The 13,186-nt window shown below is 42.1% G+C and overlaps 1 protein-coding gene across 12 annotated transcripts in view; it reads left to right on the forward strand.

Moving 5' to 3' along the window:
• The window catches only part of MAD1L1 (mitotic arrest deficient 1 like 1), a 320,154-nt gene that overhangs the window by 15,494 nt on the left and 291,474 nt on the right, over positions 1-13,186 (forward strand). The window lies entirely within an intron of this gene.

Genomic DNA, 13,186 nt, shown 5'->3' on the forward strand with positions numbered 1-13,186 from the left:
GTACTTCTCTCTGGTGTTCAGAAGTGCTGTTGTTGCTTGTTGCCATTTGAATATCTCAGTGTAATAAGTCTTGAGTGTAAAAGAAACTGTGTAAGAAAGTGATGGGCCAGCACCCACGCCTGGCACACTGAGGTTGTAATCAGAAATTGGGTTAAGAAGTAAGCGAGCTTCCTTCAAAAATACATCTGTCCTTTCTTTACGTTGCAAAGGTCTGTGAAGGGTGAGGGCAACTGTCTTTTTTGGGATCGCAGCTCCAGCATTCTGGAGATAAAGAAGGCCGTTGAACAACAGCTCAGCCCACCCTCAGTCTTGTTGAGGAATGATTTGAGGAACTGTGGCAGATCACTGACAAACTCTCTGGAGAACAATGAAATTGAAGAAAAGAGGGATGATTCCTACCATATGGGTTAAGAACTCTTATTTTGGAAGTGCAGGTGACAGCGGACTCCTTCTGGGGAGGAGGAAGATCACTTATGTTCTATTGACTCTTTTGATCAGAATGTACAGTATTGTCCCAGCTTGCATAGGGCTGCATTTCCTGATCCAATAAACATACAGCTGTTTTTTTCCCCTAGGAACAGGATTGGTTTTAGAAATGTGCTGGTGTTATCTTCTGCAAGTGTGCTGTTCCCCACTGGGGACTTGACAATCTTGGGTGAACTTGAACAATTCATGCTGCTGACATATTTCCTGCAAGTAGTATTTGAGATGCTGTTGGGAAACAGTTGGGTGAGAGTAGCTCTACCAGCACGTAGTGACCCGTGTTATGTGTAAATGGGCTTGAACTCAGGTGCTCACTCTACTGTGAATGAGAAGCTTTCAAAAGCACGGACATTTTTAAGTTGCTTTCCTTACATTAAGCAATCCTGTTTGCCTTAAAAGTGGAATTGTTATTTAAACAGCAAAGCTGAAGGGGATGCTGCCTTATGTCAGGTATTTGTGCTTGGTTTTTATTCAGCCTCTCATTTTGTCATTCCCACACCCATTATAATCTCTAGCTCATTTTTAATTTTACCTTTTCAACTCTGTTTTAGGATTAAAATACTGAATGATGCTAAATTTTCTAGGTAGATGTGCGGTGCATTCTCTCTGATGTAGATGTGCAATATCCTCCACTTTATCTTCCAAATTTGTCTTTGTAAGAAAACTTCTTAAGATGTGTAAAACTGGTTACTAAAGATGCTTACTGAGAATAGTTTTCTTTTACCATAGCAAATACTTTAAAACCATCCTTAAAATACACAAAAACAAAATGCTTCAGTAAGTGTTCATATATTATTATAATGTTACTCCCTTGTATTAGTGAGCATGGCCTTAATATAAGGGCAGTGCCTTTGTGGCTGGATCAAGGAGTAGCAATATGGATTGTTCCAGGCTAATATATCAGCTTTATTTGTCTAGGAAATTGATTATCTTGTCAAGCAAAGTACTGTAGATCTCACATAATTGAACTTCACTGAAACATTTGATCAAGAGAGCTATTTGGGAAAGTACAAACCAATCAGGGGAGGTTGAAAATGACTAGAAGAACTACAGGACGTATAAAGAATTGTTTAAGCAATAGTAGATGAAACGTTGTTGAAAGAAAAATACATGGATGAGCAGAATTCCTTAAAGACTAGCCTTTGGATCCTCTTTAATATTTCTGCACGTGATTTTGTTGCAGAAAAATTCATGTGTGGTTGTAGTGGAAATACTGAGTCATGGCTTGAATCACTGATGGAGCACCTGGTGGGAAGGCAGGGCCAGCCCAGGGGGCTCAGGTGTGTGCAATGGAATGCAGCTGTGTGACCAGAAGGGTGGAGCCAGGACCCAGCCCTCATGTGAAGGTTTGCAGTGGAGGTGAGGGCATCTCACTGGAGATCCCTGCCTACCTGAGGCCTTTTGAAGGTGAGCAGCTTCTTCCTTTTATTTTTGTGCCTGTGGCTGTTGCATCTGAGCAAACCCTCACTTGCTGCAGCCTGGAACCTTGCTGTTCTCATTGCTGTGCTTTCCATTGTGTTGCAGTGCTAAAATGCTAAACTCAGAGGATTCGTAAAAATGCAAAAGCTGGACAGGCAGAACTGACTGACAGGAGTGGAAGTAAGGTAGAAGAGCAGTCAGTGGAGCAGTCGCTCCACTGGTGAGGAGAATAAAAACATCTATGCTGAAGGCTAACACTGGATTTAAATCAAATCTCTGTAGCCCCACCAGAAGTACAGCTGGAAGGAGGCTCTAATTTGTGGGAAGGCAGCTGCCAGTGGGGTCAGAAGTACACAAATAGCTGCTGAGCTGCAGCTCCACAAGGTTATGAAAGATGGCTTAGATAGTAGAAAGAGAACTTAATCTAGAAGGTTCTTAATCCCATTCCTGTATGGATGCGGATTTTCCTAACTGTTGGCAAGGGGATGATCTTAAGAGTATAAGTGGAAACTTGTTTTTGGTTTGGAGCTGCAGGGATTGTTCAATATCAGGGTTTTGAGAACTGGAAACAGATAAAGGTGTTTTTAGTGTGTGTAGAACGTGTTATATACAATGTGGGGGCAGGAAGATCAACAACTCAGATGTGGGCAGAAGCCTGGATGGTGAGGGCAGCTGACCTTTGCTCTTGTGAAACAGAATGCTAGAAAGAATGTGCTGAACTATTAAAAAGGCTTTACCTACTGCTGTAGATAAGATATGATCCACATCATCAGACACTTTTCTGAGCCTATTTGGTGCAGGTTATCTTGATAGTGTTTTGAAAGAGCTTCAATTCTGGGTGGAACTTACCCACACCAATGCCTGGAGCGGGGATTTTGCTGGTAGCTTGGATGACGCTGCCTGAATCATTTGTCTTTGGTTTGACATCAGAACAGAGTTCTGTACTGGATCAGCTTGGTAATTTCTCATTTTCTGTTTTAATTGTACTTCGCAGGGTAGCTGGCATAGCGGCATCAAGATGGGGTGGGAGGAAAACAGAGGTGTATGAATATTAAACTCTTTCAGCATCGTTAAATTGCTGTTAGCTCTGACAAGCTAGCTTAAATGCCTTGTAATGTTACCATGTAAGCCATGTCCTCAAGCTCAAGTCTTTCCTCCTTTGGGACCTTTTTGCTGCTGAATATTTGTGATCAAAGCAAGTCTTCACCTGGGCTATGTTTTCTTTCCTCACAAGCTATGCTGTTGAAGAGAGCATGCTTGTAAGTATACATTTGTGGCTGCATTGTTTGGAGAGGGAAGAAAAAAATCAGCGTGACTCCTAGTAGCAAAAACACTGCATGTTTTGAAACATTTCTTAGAGTGTAACTTGAAATGTTGCTGAGTTAGAAGATAAGTGCCTCCAGGTTCTCCCATCCTGGCTGTGATTACTTTAAAGCAACTTCCACAGGGGCATTGCTGCATTGGATCAGATTATTTCCTAATGCACGTCTGGTCCACTGTGTGCGGCAACGGAATCCTGCTCTAAATAGGAGGGCACAGGCTAACGAGTGAGGCATGCAGCAGAAGAGTGAGGTTAGCTATCTTCCAGCAGCCTGGGTTGTACTTCAGTAGTGGGGATTTTCCTTGGTGTCCTCACCTGTTGTTTGTTGTTAAAGTAAAAAAAAAACCCACCAAACTCTTGCAGATGGGAGCTACTGTGTGTGCTGTGCATGTGATACATAGAGAAATGCTTTGCTTTGAGACTGTTTCACTTCCTTTTTCTTTAAACCTTGAATTATTATGTAACAAAGTTGTGAAGTATCGCAGGGAAGTAAGGCTGTAGAGGTGAAAAGGAGCTTTAGTTTGCTCCTTGTTGCTGATGTGGGATGCAGGCGGTGCATTGATGAAGCTTATTTTTGCAAGTTTTTATCTCTCTTTATTGCCTCAGGGCTGCTGGTGCTCTGAAAGGTGCTCTGCATGTGTTTTGCTCCTCACCAAGCAGAGAAGCATTTCTCCTGATGAAATCATGTCTGCTACAGGGTGGCGTTAATGGGAGAGGATGATATGTTTTGGAGTAGTGTCAGCAGCCTCTGTGCAGTGCAGCAGCATTTGACTTTTGCTGCCTTTTGCTATTGGTGGAGTTCAGATCTGTCAGTCTGACCTTTCCAAGTGGGTGCAGTTGCAGCTTTTCTAGGAATGCATTTACTTGATCTTGAGCATCTCTTTGCATTTCTGATGCTGCTTTGACCATCCTGATGTGCTCCCTTTCTGTATGCTTTTCTCAGCAATCTTGTCAGTGAAATAAACAATTGCTGTGCCTCTTTGTTGGGGAGAAATGTGCGACTACACAGGAACCGTTTCCTAGCACGTTCCTGCTGGAATTGCTTTTGATTTCTTGTTACTTGCTTAAGGTGTCTTCCAGGGGTGTTCTGATAGGAGTAGCATATTGGTTTCTGTGAAAGGAAGATATATTTATTGGATAGGAGAACATGGGAAAATCCAAAATCTCCTAAGTTACGCCCTGCTGACCAAGTTGACTTTATTCCACTTCAGTGAAAAAATCCTTCTCATTTTGTGATGCTCAAGATATTCAGTGAAGGCTTGATATCCTGCTCACTTTTCTAAGAATGGCAGGAATTGTTATCTGCCTTTGAGAATGTGTGCAATATAACTCAAGAAATCAGCTTTTCATCAGTTACATTGGGCAGGCATTGGTGTTACTTACAGCTCTGTTACTAGCTGAGTTCAGAAGATGATGCTTTAACCTAGTTATGATTTCTTTAAACTTGATTTTACCATTAGGTTTGCAAATAACATTTCTGTCTATATGCTTTTGGTATTCCCAGAGTTAAAAGCTCTGTGGCTTCAGGTGGTTTTCTGCAAATTCATCAGCCAAGGATGATGGCATCAAGCCTGCTTTGTGACAAGCCTTTCATTTAGGTCTGATGGCTTCCAGTGCAACTTTGCCAAAGACATCATCTGCCTTCTGGAGAGCTGGCCCACTTGTCAAGGTGACGGAGCACCTATCAGCTCGCCTGCCTGCCAGGAGCTGGCAGGGAGAGATGCAGTGGGTACTTCCAAATAACTGATATATTTGGAAGGCTGGTAGAGAGGAATAGTGAAGAAGTACTCTGAAATATATATTTTTTTCCAGTTGGGTAGACATAGGTCTTGGGAAATGTGTGTGCTCCTGTCTGTAAGGATTGTCATAGCTGCTAAAGATAAACGTGCATTTTCTCAAACTCAGTCTTTTCACTGTAGTTAGGTGCTTCAAATAGTTTATTTTTATTCTTGTAAAATATGTTTCCTATATTCTGTGCTGTTTAACCACAGGGTGTCTATGTGAGTGTAAATTGGAGGCTGCTGATTAAACCTGTAACTTTCACAGAATGTCATGGAGTGGCCTAGGTTGGAAGGGACCTTGTAGATGATCTTGTTCAATCCCTTACTGTGAGCAGGGTTGCCAGCCTCCAGATCAGGCTGCCCAGTTCCCCACTCAACCTCTCCAGGGATGGGGCACCCACAGCCTCTCTGGGCAATTTGTTTCAGCACCTCACCACCCTCTGAAGAAAAAAAGTCTTCCTAACATCTAACCTAAATTTACCTTCTTCCAGTGTAAAGCTGCTCCCGCTTGTCCTGTTACTATCAGGTGATGTGAAAAGTTGGTCCCCCTGCTGCTTGTAAGCTCCTTTCAAGCACTGGGATGGCTGCAGTGAGGTCTTTGCATGGCTCTGTATCTCTCCTGCACTGAGGAGGCCTGGATGTAGTAGTCCAAATGGGGCCTCACAAGGGCAGAATAGGGGGAGGCTATCAGCTCCCTCTCGCTGCTGGCCACCCCTCTTCTGATGCAGCCTGGAGCCAGCTGTTTCTGGTTTGTTTTCATGATATTTGTTGGTTAAGCATCTGTTAGAAGTGACTTTCCTGGACAGTCTGCTGTGCGATGTTAGTGGTTAAAAGTCAGACAAATCTGACAACATCAGTGCTCAAAGATTTGCACCTCTGTGCCTGAGATTGGTGAGCTCTTTGACATCATCCACCCGTTTTCTGAGGAGCTGGTTAAGCTGATGTTTAACAGTATACATGAAAGTCCTGCATGGAGTTGAAGGACCTGACTGTGCAAACAAAGGGGGGCAGAGCTGAGGTCACTTGTGGTCTTAATCTTCTTCAGCCTGACTTTGGGGCGTTTACCTACACACAGTTAATATTTTTCTCAAGTTATTTTGTCCATATTTGCGTAACCCCGTGCATTTGTGCTCCTTCACAAGGAAGAGTAAGACAAATTCCCTATGCTAGAGTGCTCTTCCAAAGAAGATTATGAGAGGAGAAAGGGCAAGGTGAGGGGGCTAGGAAGTGCTCATCAGTGCCGAGAGCGAGGTAAAGATGAATAGGTGTGAGTACTGAGGTCAAGGAGGTGCTTTGTGCTTTGGAAGTCGGCAGTGTAGCTGGGGAAGAAGCAGCAGAAGGGGACATGAAGATGTGCAGGGGCTATAAAATGTTTATTTGGTCCTTTGGAACTGATATATGAGAGGGGCAGTTACTGAAGGTTTTAAAACTTATTCAGCTGGGGAGGGTGAGATGCTTCTAGTGTGAAGCTGGAAATCTGAACCACTCTATGGGATGTGAAATTACATGCGATGAGATCCTTGCTGACCAAGCTGACTGAAGGATTTCATAGTTCAAGGAGCTGTCTCTTTTCTTGATGACTGGAAATCACGAGCTCTGTGTATGTGGTCTCCTGCATTTTCCATCCTTGCTGTGCTGAGGAGAGGCTGAAGAGATGTAGTTGAAACGAGAAGGAAATAACTACCATCGTCTCCACAAACTGCTGTGCTGTTGGAAGCAGCTGAAGGGCCCAGCTTGTCCTGCTGCTGTGGAGGAGCTGCAGTTCCCTTCTGCCTGAACAGTGAGCACTGTATCTATTTGTACAGCAATGAACTGCTTTTGTTTCCTTCAGGAATGTGCTCCGCTGTCTGGAGTGTTTCCATTTACAGACAACCCTTGCCAAATTAATTTTATTTAATTATCTCCCAGAGCTAAGCTTGAATACATTTTGTGTTAAATTCACCGTTTCTCCCTCTTCTGAACGGAATGGACTTAATATCCTTGTTAAAATCTGATTAAAACTAAAATTGAGTTTTTTGAAGTCTGATTAGCCCATGAAATGGAATTTTTAAACCTAATTATGAATGGATTTGCATACATTTTTAGCACCATTGAAAAGAAAGTTGAAATATATTTATTAATGGAATCCTCTTCTACTGTCTCTTCGGGCTGTGATGGCTGCAGGAGGGTGGGAGAGGAGGAGGGAAGGTGGGAGCAAAACCCCTTCCTCTTGTGAAATGTGCCCTCTTCCCCTCAAATTCATTCTGGAGGTGGTTTGACTCTGTCTCATTTCTATTCCCTTCTGCTATGCAGCCCAATTTAGGTAACTGGCCTTTCAGTTGAACTGATTTTGTGTATTTAAAGCCCTTGTGCTTTCTGAGAAGAGTGTGGGTGGGACAGCAGCATTTATTTCAACTGTTATGCTCTTCCCCTTCTTTCCTGAAGTACCTGATGCAAAATCAATAGGCAGCTCACTTCTCTCCTTTCTGAGAAATTGTTTGAGCATTTTAAGCCTGACTTTAAAAGCATTGTCTGACTCTGTATGTGTGCATGGGATTGTTTATGTACTTCCCTGGGTTTGAAGCAAAGGTTTCCTCTTAGGATATATGCCTCTCTCACTGCAGTAATTGTGCCCATTCCCTCAGGGCTGTGTGTGGTTCTCTATGGGAGAAGGAATGCCAGCAGAGAATGTATGAGCCTGTCAGAGCTCAGCTGTTGGAAGGAGGTGTAATGAGAAGCAAAATGCCCATGCATAGTGGGGCTGGTTTTGTGGAAGGCTCACACTGCTGTCAATGTCACTTGTACTGGTGGAGAAGATCATCAGCTTACAGGAAAGGTGGAAATTGGAGGGAGGGGAATAGCTTTTTTTAATTCAGTCACTTCTCTTCTTTCCTGGGGTCATGAAGAACTCTTTGCCCTGCATCAGTTACAAACTCTTAGTATCTTATCTCTGTCATTCTGCCGTGTGCCATCTGCAGGCTTTTTTTTCCTGGCAAAAGTAATGGTAAATCTGGTAGAAAATGGTATTGTGGTAGCTCTAGAAACCCCGGACTCCTTGCATAACTCTGGAAATGCTTTGCCATGAGGCTGACTGCTCTGTAGTTACTTTTGAGCAGAGGAAACTTATTTCCATACGCCTTTGTTTTCATTTTAATCCTGTTTTTGCAGAGATTGAGTTTGAAACATAGTGGAGGTTTTGAGTTTTGTAAGAAAAAGCCTGATTCTGGCACTGCTTCTTTGAGATGCTTCTGAAATGGGGAGATCTGGACAGCTGTGGCTCATCAGAGGAAGGAGGATTGAGCTGTGGATGGAGGATGCTTTCAGCTGGCACAGGCTCAAAATGTAAGCCAAAGTTGTGAAAGGACATTAAAAATTTTCTCAGGGAAGTAACAGGAAAGCTTCAGAGTTCAGCCAAGCTTAGGGAGAAAGAAGCTAACTGTGGCATTACGTTGTTTTGTGGCTTAATGGCTGCTGCTTTTGTTTGCATTTGTTCTCTAAGTATCAAATCATAGAATGGCTTGGAATGGGATGGAAGGACCTTAAAGATCATTGAGCTCCAACCCTGTAACATGGCCTGATTGCACACACCTCTAGGGACGGGGCCTCCACAACTTCTCTGGGCAACCTGTAGATCTCTGTGACTTGTTGTATAACCACATCTCCTACTTACACTCGTAAGTGCTTTCTGTCTTCACAAACAAGCTCAAGAAGAATGAGAGAAGTTAAGACTATCTGATAGATGTTTTCTGCAGGCATGGAGCTGTTAGATTTGCAGTCATGTCAGTGAGGGGCAGAGCCTGGGAGCTGCAGATCCTGAAGGAGAGAGATCTTCAGTGATGTAGACACTGAGAAGACCTCCAGACCAGAGGTTTTTAATTCTTTATTGCTGTCTGGTTGTTTCTGCAAAGCCAATTTACCAACAAAAAAGCAACTGGCTGTAGTGGTCTTGTATGTTCTACTGCACAGTGTGATGAAATGAGATCTTGAAGATGAATGTAGATGCAAGGGAGGATGTAGAAGTGGTGAGAAGCAGGAATGTTAGATTGTTTCTCTTTATGGAGAGAACAGGTAGTTCTCTTCTGTGACTGCATTTGTTATTTTAGAAACTGTTGTTTAATTTCATTAGTGCCTCCTCTAGAAGCTGCAGGCACTACAAGTGATTAAAACTTTACTGCTGTCATAAACCGAGATGATATCAAGCTGCCTGTGACACCAGCCCAGCTCTTATCTTAGTCCCAGTCATGGGAGCCTGTGGCAAAGGCACAGGGAGACTGTAATAGCTTTTGGCTGCCCTGTGCTTGGTGCAGGCAGCTGAGCTGAAGTGCTGGTTTGCTGACAAAGAGAGCAGTAATTGCTGAAATGTCTCTGTTCACATCTTTAATGTGATTACACTGCAGCAGTTCCAACTTCCTGTGTATCTTTGCTTCAGTTTCCTTGTGACATGAGTTGTTCGTTATTTATGGATGGTGGTGATTGGGTTTGGGCTTCCACAAGCAGGTTTATTTGTATCCACTTAGCACTGACCGCTGTGGCGTGCTTAAAGATTTGGTTATTTTCCCAGCCTTTCTTCTCATAATCATCATTCTTGGTGCTAAACCTTTCAGGGTGTGTGATCCAACTCTATTTTTGGGAATGAGGGGCTTGGGAGGGAAGGTTTTGGGTGTGGGAAACATAGTAAGGGCTCTTTTTTCCCTTTACTGATTTAAAAGCAGTGCTTAGTTCCAAGGCAGAGGGTGTGTTTTAATATCACTGTGTCAGAGGACTTAGATGTGAAGTGCTTTGTACGTGCAGCTTGGGGGAGTTGGATGTTGAGGAAACAGAGTTTGAGAAAGAGGTGGGATTGATGTGCTCTGCCCTCTAGGGAGAGTAGGGCTGAGGAGACTGATCTGTAAACTGCAGTGGGATTTTGTGCCATCCTTCTCTGGCTCTCACACTGTTACAACAATGTCACTCTGAGTTGTTCTTCTGTTTTAATGACTTGTGGAATCTGGTTGTACTGGAACCACGATGCTTCAATGTTAGCATGTCTCTTGTCTGTTAGTACTTGCATAGAACTGCTGTCTTGATGGGCTTCCGTGAAACTTTTGGTCTGAAATGTTGTTTGTCCTTCACTTTGAATGTTAAATTTTACAGGGGAAAAAAAAACAAAAAGAAATTCTGCCTTTGTTTAAAGTTGGGAAAGCTTTTTTTAGCAAAACAGTTCAAAGAGCGCATCTCTCTAATCAGAGGAATATTTGTGTCCCTGGGGTGGTCACACTGTTCTAATTGGAACTTGAGCTTCTTTGAAGTCCTCTTTAATCCTCCCTGAGCTGGGGGAAGGGTTTGAAGGCAGCGCTGTTAATCTGAAACTTCTTCATTTTTATTTACGTGTGTCTGGGGACCTGTGCAATTCATTTTGCTGAACTTGAGCTTGCTTGCCAGTTCTCATGGACAGCTGGGGGAGGACTGTGCTTCGTTAATGGAGGAGGCCAGAGGTGGGTGGTAGGGGTTGCAGCCATTGGTACCTGAGCAATGGGCTCTGAAGGGTAAAAAGCTTGGAGGCAATTACTGGGAAGTGATGCTGAAGTTGAACATAGGGTTAGACTCAGCAAAAAGCTTGGATTTAAGCTCATGTCTCAGGATTAACTTACTAGTATTGCATTCATCAGAATAGCATTCCATACTGATACTGAACCACTTCAAGTTATTTAAGAAAATGAAGCTTTAGGATACCACTTTTGTAGCTGGAAACTTTGCATATCCTTTAAATGAACATGGGATTAAAAATTGTTATATTGGAGTTGAATTAGGTTTTTTTTCAGTGTCCTGAGTCAGATTGCTTAAACTCTGTATCTCAAGCTCCAAAATTTAGGTTTTCTTTTGGTCTGGTTTAGAGAGTAGAAATCTACTCTTATCCCTAAGTAAATTATGCACATGACACATCTGCCCTGAATGGAGCCTCAGTGGCAGCTGAAGCCCTTTGGGTTGTCTTAATACAAATTGCTGCTGACAATGCAAGTGTCTTCCTTAGGCTCTTTCTACTTCATTTGTTCCACTAATGTTTTCTTTTTTTCCATGATAAATGTAATAACTTATCAACTTTGCATTTTCTCTTCTTTGGTAACTTCGTTTTAGCATCCCATGCTTGCTGAAACCAGGCTGTTTCACTTTCTGCTCCTGCTAGAGGTGAGATGTCTGCTGTGAAAAGCTTTGAAATAATCCCCGATTGAGGTTTGGGTAGCTTTTAATTAATCAAAGCAACAGTCTTAACCTCAATTTTCTGTTTAGAAGAATAATGCTCCAGCTGAACATCTTATCAGTGTGCTCTTCGTTCTTTGTAAAATTGTTACCGTAACTTCACCTGTGACTAATGCTATTGGATTATACTTTAAAAAAATAGCTAAAGTAACTTTTATTGTAGCTTAAAGTTGCAATTTAATGTGCCTATTCCTGCATGATATGGACGTGGTGTGTGATAGTAATGGGATGTAAATAAAAATAAAACATGAGATGTCAAATCCCTCTTATCTTATATGTAGCTGAAAGCGTGGCCTAGACTCTTGTAAGGACTTGAAGGTAGGCAATAATAGTATTTCCTCTTGCTCTGTGTGAGGGATTTCGTATTACTGCTGGCAAATATTTGCAGTGATAAGAGTCTGGAAAAGTATTATGATCAGTAAAGATGCTGAAAACAATACAGGAACTGAGATAAATCAGTATCCTGCCAGGGTTATCGCAGAGAAACGTCAAAGGAACAAGGCCATCAATTCAGTGAACTCTGCTACAATAGTTAAACAAATGTATGTTGTCAGTACCCAGTCCTAGGGGCAGTATTTAACTTATTTTGCTATCAGAGAGAAGCCCTGGTTATCTTTGAAAATGATGTCTTTGTTTGTAATTTCTGTACGTGTGGAAGTTAAGCCAGAAGGCTGTGTTCGCATGTTTTTTCTTTCCTCCTTGAAAGGAAGCTGATGTTCGTTGATTTCTTGGTACTCCAACGATCTACAAATGTCTTTGAAATAATGTAGCGTTCTAGAGCTAGCAGAGCTTCAGTAAAATGATCATTTTAATGCAATCAGTTTATTTCCATTCCTACTTAATTTGAATGCTGTATGTTTTCTAGCAGAGATTCTTCCATTGGAACCAGTCATCCCAGCTGGCCTTCAGCTTTGTGGGGAGCAAAAAGAGATTTGTTTGGTTGCTTGGAAATCTCATTTATTCCTTCTATTTTGGCTTTTAGGGTACCTCCTCAGCCCGTGTAATCCCAGTGGTTGGCCTGGAATCTTCTTGAGGGTTTCTGATGGGCCTCAGTTGAATGTTCTCTCTGAAATATGCCACGTCTTTCTATTCAGAGCTCACTTCCAATGAGCCTATCATTGTGTTTCAGTCTCCAATTTCAGATGCTTATTTCTTATGGCTATTTACAATTGTTCAAATACCTCACAAGTCCTAGGATGCACTCATGATAAGAATAAGATATTCAGTTCCAGTTCTTTGGATTAGCTTGACGTTATCCCCCATTGTGAAGCTGTATTTTCCCCCCCCCCCTCCCCAACAAATTGTTCCTACTATCTTCTGTTGCTCCAACTGCACTGATGAATGGGAAGCTTTAGGAAAAACTGCCTTGGCTATGGCTCCATGAAACAAGTTACTTTGTGTATTTCCTCACATTGTTTTTCTTTTCAGCAGTTTTTTTTCTCAAACTGAGTTTGTGAAGGATAAAAGATTTATTGTGGCTTTTGCTGCTCCAGTAAAAGAAAACGTTACATTATTAAATATGTTTACAAATTGGGTTTGAAATCTTAAGGGCAACGGCTACAAAACTACACAGCAAAAATTACCTTTTGGCATCACCATTAATATGTAATTATAGTCAGTAAGTTAAATTGCAAATTGAGAAAAAATTTAATTGTAAAGATCGTGCTGATAGCTGCCCTGGTATGTGAGCAGCAGCAGCCACTTCCAAAATGATTATAAAGGATTTTCAACTTGACTACTTCTGCACCATTGCTCGTATGTACCTAAAATGTGCTTTAGAAGTTTAATGATTTGTTTTTACTCTTGATTTCTAATGTGTTTTTTTCTGGGGGAGGGGGTGAAAAGAAGCAAAAATAAGTGTTATTCATGGAAGTCAGCTTAGTCTTGAGCAGTGCAAAGCTGTGATTGGTTTGGAATTTCAAACCGGCTGTGAATGAATCCATGAAAACTGAAGGATCATCCTCCT

This window comes from Lagopus muta, chromosome 15, assembly GCF_023343835.1.
Source record: "Lagopus muta isolate bLagMut1 chromosome 15, bLagMut1 primary, whole genome shotgun sequence".
NCBI lineage: Eukaryota > Metazoa > Chordata > Aves > Galliformes > Phasianidae > Lagopus > Lagopus muta.